General features: G+C 41.6%; 1 pseudogene; it reads right to left on the reverse strand.

Annotated features, from left to right (window-relative positions):
• Positions 1-3,000: 3,000 nt before the first annotated feature.
• Positions 3,001-6,308, reverse strand: LOC103726780 (annotated as a pseudogene).
• Between the last annotated feature and the right edge of the window lie 805 nt (positions 6,309-7,113).

The following is a 7,113-nucleotide window of genomic DNA, read 5'->3' on the forward strand; positions in this document are numbered from 1 at the left end:
TTCTTGGAGGTGTTTTCCTTAAGCTTCTTTGAATGCCAGGAATCACTCAGGTTGCCTTAGTCACTTGTAGGAGGGACAACTGTAGAAATACTCAGGACAGGAATCCGGGCCATAAAACCAGGCCTCCTCATAACCTAAAGAATAAAAAAGCCCTGCCTGAGCTGCACGGGCTGCACTTGGAGGTGGTTCCTGATGTAGAGGAGCTCTGGGGACCAGCTTCACTATCACTTCCCAGTGTGGCAGTCCAAGAGGCTCTTTCTAGAGACTGGACATTAAAACTGGTCTGCTTCATTTTCTGTATGGATTATCAACTCCATTTCCTTTGTAGTTTTAGCTCATTTCCCTCACAGAAGCAGTCTCATTTGTCTCAGGCCTATTCAGAATTACTTTCTCCTTCATTAGTCACTTGCACAGATTGTACTTGGCTGGTTTTGGCTACATGCCCCCTTCTGTCGATCCTTTGTGCTATTAGGGGAATATAACACAGACCCTCTCTGTTGAAACCTGATAATCTGCTAATAATTATTTGAAATATATAACCACTCATGCCATAGGCACTAGATGCTCAGTCCCAGCTGATGTGCTTTCAAGGAGTATGTGTGCAGATACCTAGATGATGGCCACAGTGGGCATAGAGATTAGTTTCTTCAGAACCACTTACACACAGATTAAAATGGCAGGAAATTATAGCAGTGCCATTCACAACAGCCAAAGACAGAAATAGTGCATGAGTGGATATACAAGTCATGTTACAGACATGCCATAGACTATTATTCAGCCACATGAAACAAGTGCTGGAAAGCATGGTAAGCGACAGAAACCAGACATGAAGACACATACTGTCACATTTCAGGTATGTTCACAGAGGCAGAAAACAGTTGGTGGATGCTGGAACTTAGGAAGGAAAGCTGGAAAGCAGCTACTTAATGGGTACTTGGTTTCTTTTCAGAGCAGTGAAAATGTTTAGCAATGGTGACAGCATGCACAAGTCCCATGGAAGCTCAAACCATAAAGAAATCCCAACATAAACGTGAGGAAGTCAGTAAAAAGCTCCAACCCCACCTCAGGAAATTACGTCAACGGCGGTGGCTGCTGGGAGGGGCAGAGACAGTCTCTTTCAAGCATGGACTCTTGGTAGGTTAACCAGGCTACAGTGGATAGACCCACACTGAAGGACATTTGGGGACACAAATTAGACTCTATAGTCATATCTATCTATCTATCTATCTATCTATCTATCTATCTATCTATCTATCTGATATATGTTATATATGATGGAGTATATTAAATTGGGCAGGGGCAGTAAAGGGAGGTGGGGATGGAGAGGGTATCTAAGTGCCATCAAATTATTCTGTATGAAAATCGCAAATATTTTAAAAAAGAAAATTAAAAAAGAAAGAGTACATAAGAAAGGTTTCTGTACCCCTTGATTAATGACAAGTAGACACTGGCCATCTTTTAAATTTTGGGGGGGATCTGGAGAGATGGCTCAGTGGTTAAGAGCACTGACTGCTCTTGCAGAGGACCGGGGTTTGATTCCCAGCACCCACATGGTGGCTACAAGCCGTCCTTAACTCCAGTTCTAGGGAAATCCTATGCTCTCTTCTGACCTCCACGGCATTGCACAACACGGGTGCACTCACATATATGCAGGTAATACACTCATACACACAAAATAAAAATAATAAATAAAAATATTTTTAAAAAATTTTGGGAAGTTTTATAGGTCCAAATCGGTATCTGATTTTTCTAAGGTCCATGTCTTCTTTTGTCAGTGTTAATTAATTTGTTCAACAAACATTTACCAAGGTCCTTCCAGATGCCAGATGCTGTGTAGGTGCTAGGGACGTGGTGGTGAACAATCTCACTCTGGTGGAGTCTAGGGAGCCCTTCCCTTCCCACTTCTCACACAGTAAGTTAAAATTACCCCTTAGCTAAGTGCCTGAAAGAATGCATAGCCACTGTACCACATTGCAGAGGGCTTCTTAGTCTAGTGCAGAAGCCTCACCCACAAAGTGAGCATTTCAGGCAAGATCTGGACCTGGGAGTTAGCTAAGTTAGAGGTCGGGGGATGAGTGAGGTCAGGGGATAGAGTGGAAGCTGGGTTGTGGGGGATGGGGGGGTGAGGAGGTGCATCAGTGCTTAAGAGCCTTTGATAACTTGGATTGGAGAGATGGCTCAGCAGTTAAGAGCACTGGCTGCTCTTCCAGAGGACATGGATTCAGTTCCTAGAACCCATACAACAACTCAACAACCACCTATAACTCCAGTTCCAGGGGGTCCAACATCCTCTTCTGGTTTCTGCTGTCACTGTGAGCATATGGTGCACTTACATACATGCAGGCAAAACACTTATACACATAAAATTAAAAAAATAGGGATTTATGTATTTAATATCTATTCATTTATTTATTATTATTTTATGTGTATGCTTGTATTGCCTGTGTATAGGTAAGCACACCCATGTTGTGCAATGCCTGCGGAGGACAGAAGAGGCTGTCAGATCCCCTGGAACTGGAGTTGCGGACAGTTGTTAGCTGCCATGTGGGTGCTGGGATTCGAACCTGGGTCTTCTGCAAGAACAACCAGTGTTCTTAACTGCTGAGCCATCTCTCCAGCCCCCCTATTCATTTATTTATAGACAACATCTCTGTAGCCCTGGCTAGCATGGAATTTTCTATATAGGCCAGGCTGGACTTGAACTTAGTGATCCAACTTCTGCCTCCTGAGGGCTGGAATTTCAGGTGTATACCATGATATTTGGCTGATTTTTAATCTTTATTATTATTTTTCACTGGCAGTGCTGGGTAATTGAACCCAGGGCTTCACTCTACCACTGAGCTAAAACCCCAGCCATTTTTTTTTGCCTCAAAAAGTGACATTTATTAAAAAAAAAAAGACAAAGTGTCCATCTCTTGGCTCCCTTCCCTCCCCCTTCCAGCTGTTCCTCAACCCCCCCTCCCAAGATTGAACCCTGGCTAGGGCCAGCAGGATAGCCCCTCAAATGAGGTCAGCAACTTTGAGGGGCATCTCTTCAATGGAGGTGTTGTAGAAAGTCTCAGTGTCTTGAAGAGTCCTCTTCTTCTGAGACCACTCCCTTATGGCCAAAATGACCACCACGGCCCATTCTGTGGATGTAGTTTTCCCTGTCGGTGAGAAGGTCATAACTGATGACTAAAGAAACCTGCTGCACATCAATGCCTCTGGCCAGCAGGTCAGTGGTAATCAATACTCTGCTAGAGCCAGACCGGAATTCCCTCATGATCACACCTCGTTCCTTTTGGTCCATATCTCCATCCATGGCAGAAGTGGAAATCTTGGCATCCATCATCTCAGTGAGCCAATCCACCTTCCTTCTGGTGTTGATGAAGGTTACTGCCTGGGTGATGGTCAATGTTTCATATAAGTCGGACAATGTGTCAAGCTTCCACTCCTCTCATTCCACATTGATGTAGAATTGGCAGATACCCTCTAGAGTCACCTCTTCCTTCTTGACAAGAATCTGAATGGGATGGCTCATGAACTTCTTGGTCACCTCAAGCACATCAGAAGGCATTGTGGCTGACAACAAAACTACCTGGGTATTGCTGTTGGGCTTTTGGAATATATCATAAATCTGGTTTTTGAATCCACAGCTTAACATTTCATCGTCCTCATCCAGTACAAACATCTTGATGTATTTGGGAAACAGGTCTCTCCGGTTAAGCATATCAAAAGCTCGGCCAGATCCTAGCCGATTTGTAATCTTTAAATCCTTGAGATGAGAGGTCAGTAAAATTCACCCACAACAGGAGATGAAATCCTGCTATTTGTTAAAGTACAGATGAATCTAAAGATATTTGTCAAGTGAAATAAATCAAGCATAGAAAAACAAATACCACATGAACTCAGACATAAATGAAGTCTGAAATTGCCAATCTCAGTTCTGGAGTGCAGCTCAGGGCTAGAGCACTTGTCTGTTGTGCTCCAGGACCTAAGCTGAGTTCCACCACTGCCAAATGAACAAATAAATTAGATTTCAAAGTATATCTCATACAAGTTGACTGTAGAATGGTGTTTACAAGAGACTAGAGAGAGTAGGAAGTAAGAGAGGATGAGGAAAGTTCAGTTAACATGTACAAAATCACAGAAAGGTAAGAGAAGCTCTGGTGTTCTAATGCGTAGCAGGGTGACTAGTTAATAATACTGTATTATCCATTTAAAATAACTAGAGAAGATACCACTCACACCACAAAGATACGATAGCTTGAGAAGGTGAATATTCTTGATACTGTCATTTGCTTGTTACATACTATATAGCTATTGTGAATTATCACATCCTATACCACAAGATATATAAACTATTATGTATCAGTTAAAACCAAAAAAAAATTAAAATTTTTTTTTAAATTCTTGCAGTGCTGAGAATGCAAAGTGAAAGATCTAGAGGAAGAAGTGGAGATATTGCTTAATTTTCTTTTTGGTTGACAGAATTTTATTTAAAAAATTTTTATTTTTATAGTATATATTTTTTCAATAGATATTTTTATTGAACTTTTGTGCATTTCATACAATTCATTTTGATCATATTTAGACCCCCCCTGTTTATACCTCCATGACAGAATTTTAAATATTCAAATACGCAATGCATTGTTGTTAGCTATAGTTCCTGGGTTGTAGATAGATTTCAGGAACTCATTCCTCCTGTGTAAGAAAAAGTTTGTATCCTTTGACCAATATCTCTCCAGTTCCTCTATCAGCCCCTGGTAACTATCGTTTTACTCTCTGCTTTCTTCTCTTTTGAAAATTGTCTTATTATTTTACTTGTTAATATAAAAGCATTATTAATTTAAGAGTGGGGATTATGGGGCCTGGAGAGATGGCTCAGTGGTTAAGAACACTGAGTGTTTTTGCAGAAGACCTGGGTTTGAATCCCAGCACTCACATAGCAGCTAATAACTGTCCGTAACTCCAGTTCCAGGGGATCTGACGGTGTCTTCTGTCCTCCCCAGGCATTGCACGACATGAATGCACTTACCTACATGCAGGCAATACACGCATACACATGAAATAAAAATAATAAATAAAATATTTTTTTTAAAGAGTGGGGATTACACATAGAAGTCAGAAGACAACTTGTAAAAGTTGGTTCTCTCCTTCCACTACTTGGGTTCAAGGAATTGAACTTATGTAGTCAGGCTTGTGGCAAGTATCTTTATCCACAGACCCATCTTACTGCCCCCACCCCCTTTTGAGACAGGATATCACACTGTAGCCCAGACTGGCCTCATGCTTGTGTTGCTCTTCCTGCCTCAACCTCCCAAGTACTGGGACTTCATGTGTGAGCCACCATGCCCAGCCGCTCTGCTTTTATTAGTTCAACTTTTTAAGATTCCACATATGAGTGAGAGCAGTATTAGTGCTGTCCTTCCATGACTGCCCCATTTCAACGAACAAAATGTCCTCCAGGTTCATTCAGGTTGTCAGAGATGGCAGGACTTCACCCCTTTAAGGCTGAATAGTCTCTCTCTCTCTCTCTCTCTCTCTCTCTCTCTCTCTCTCTCTCATTTTCCTTAAGAAAATGTCAGTTGATTTCATGTCTTGGCTGTTGCGAAGGATGCTGCAATAAAAACAGGAGGGCTGGTGTCTTTCCTACGCACTGGTGTCTTCCTTTGGATATACACCCAGTAGAAAGATTGCTGATCATATCTCAGTTCTGTTTTTAGTTTTTTTAGTTTTTTTTTTTTTTTTTTTTTTTAAAGATGTGCCTGTGTCTGTCTCTGTGTGAATATATGCACCCTAATTTCTAACCTGAATTTTTAAAGTTATATGTTGGGGGACAGGCCCAGAAGAGGGCATTGAATGAATCCCCTTGTGCTAGAGCTACAGGTAACTGTGAGCCGCTCGTTGTGGGTGCTAGGAACTGAACTTGGGTACTCTGCCAAAGCAGTACAAATGCTTAAATGCTGAACCATCTCTCCAGCCTACTATTTTTAGTTTTGAGGAGCTGCCACAGTTTTTCCATACCACTGCACTAACCTGTATTCAACCCAACTCCCCTTTTTCCTGCCATCACCAATGCTAGTTAATTTTCATGGGTTGGTAATATTAACTCTGATAGGTTTAGGGTTTTCATACATCTATTTGCTATTTGTGTGTTTTTGAGGGACTGTCCATTCAGGGGCTAGAGAGATGACCCAGAGGTTAAGGGCACTGGCTGCTCTTACAGAGGACCCAGGTTCAGTTCCTAGCATCCACATGGTGACTAACAGCTGTCTGTAACTCCAGTTCCAGGGGATCCTACGCCCTCTTCTGACCTCCACAGGCATCGTATGACATGGATGAACTAACATACATGCAGGCAAAACACTCATACACATAAAACAAAAATAATAAAATATTAAAAAAATAAATGTCCATTTAGGTCCTTTGTGATTTTTCACTAGTCTTAATGAGAAAGGGGTTGGGAGAGAACTTGGACTAGGGTGATGGCAATGGGGAAGATATTTAGCAGGTAAAACTGAAAGGAAATCACAATAATTTGCTAATTTAAAAAAAGCTAACATGTTCCACGACTATCACAAAATCTTGATAAAATAACGGGTGCTTACTGATACTGAGGTTGGTAATTAGTGAAAATGACTTTTTTTCCCCTTATCTTTTTGGCTGCATAAACTTTGGTTACTTCTTCATATAACCACAATTTTGTAATTCAGAATGTGTAGAAAGATAACCTAATCCTTTTCTTAGCACAGTAGACCGAGATTGCTCATTGTTGACTGCTGGAATGCATAAAGCATTCAGTTTCATCCTGAGAGCTGCTGTTGGGGTGGGGCTGTGGGAAGCAGACCCTTCATGGCAGTGCCCTCCTCCACCTCTGCTCCTTCATTTGGGGGAAAGGTTATTGACACCAGTGTGTCCCATAAGGGATTCCCCAGCCAGCAGGCCTGCCCACCTGTTCCTGAATCCTGGTGCTGTGATGGATATTCAGAAATTCTCTGGAGTTACACCATGAGGAAAAAAATCAAGCAAACAATCATGTAAGTGAAACAGGAAGGAAGAATGAGAAAACAAAGCCACCGAAGAAATTTAAAAACAAAGAAAGGAATAAAGGAAATCAAGGTAAATAGAGCT

This window comes from Nannospalax galili, unplaced genomic scaffold, assembly GCF_000622305.1.
Source record: "Nannospalax galili isolate Female #2095 unplaced genomic scaffold, S.galili_v1.0 scaffold388, whole genome shotgun sequence".
Classification (NCBI taxonomy): Eukaryota; Metazoa; Chordata; class Mammalia; order Rodentia; family Spalacidae; genus Nannospalax; species Nannospalax galili.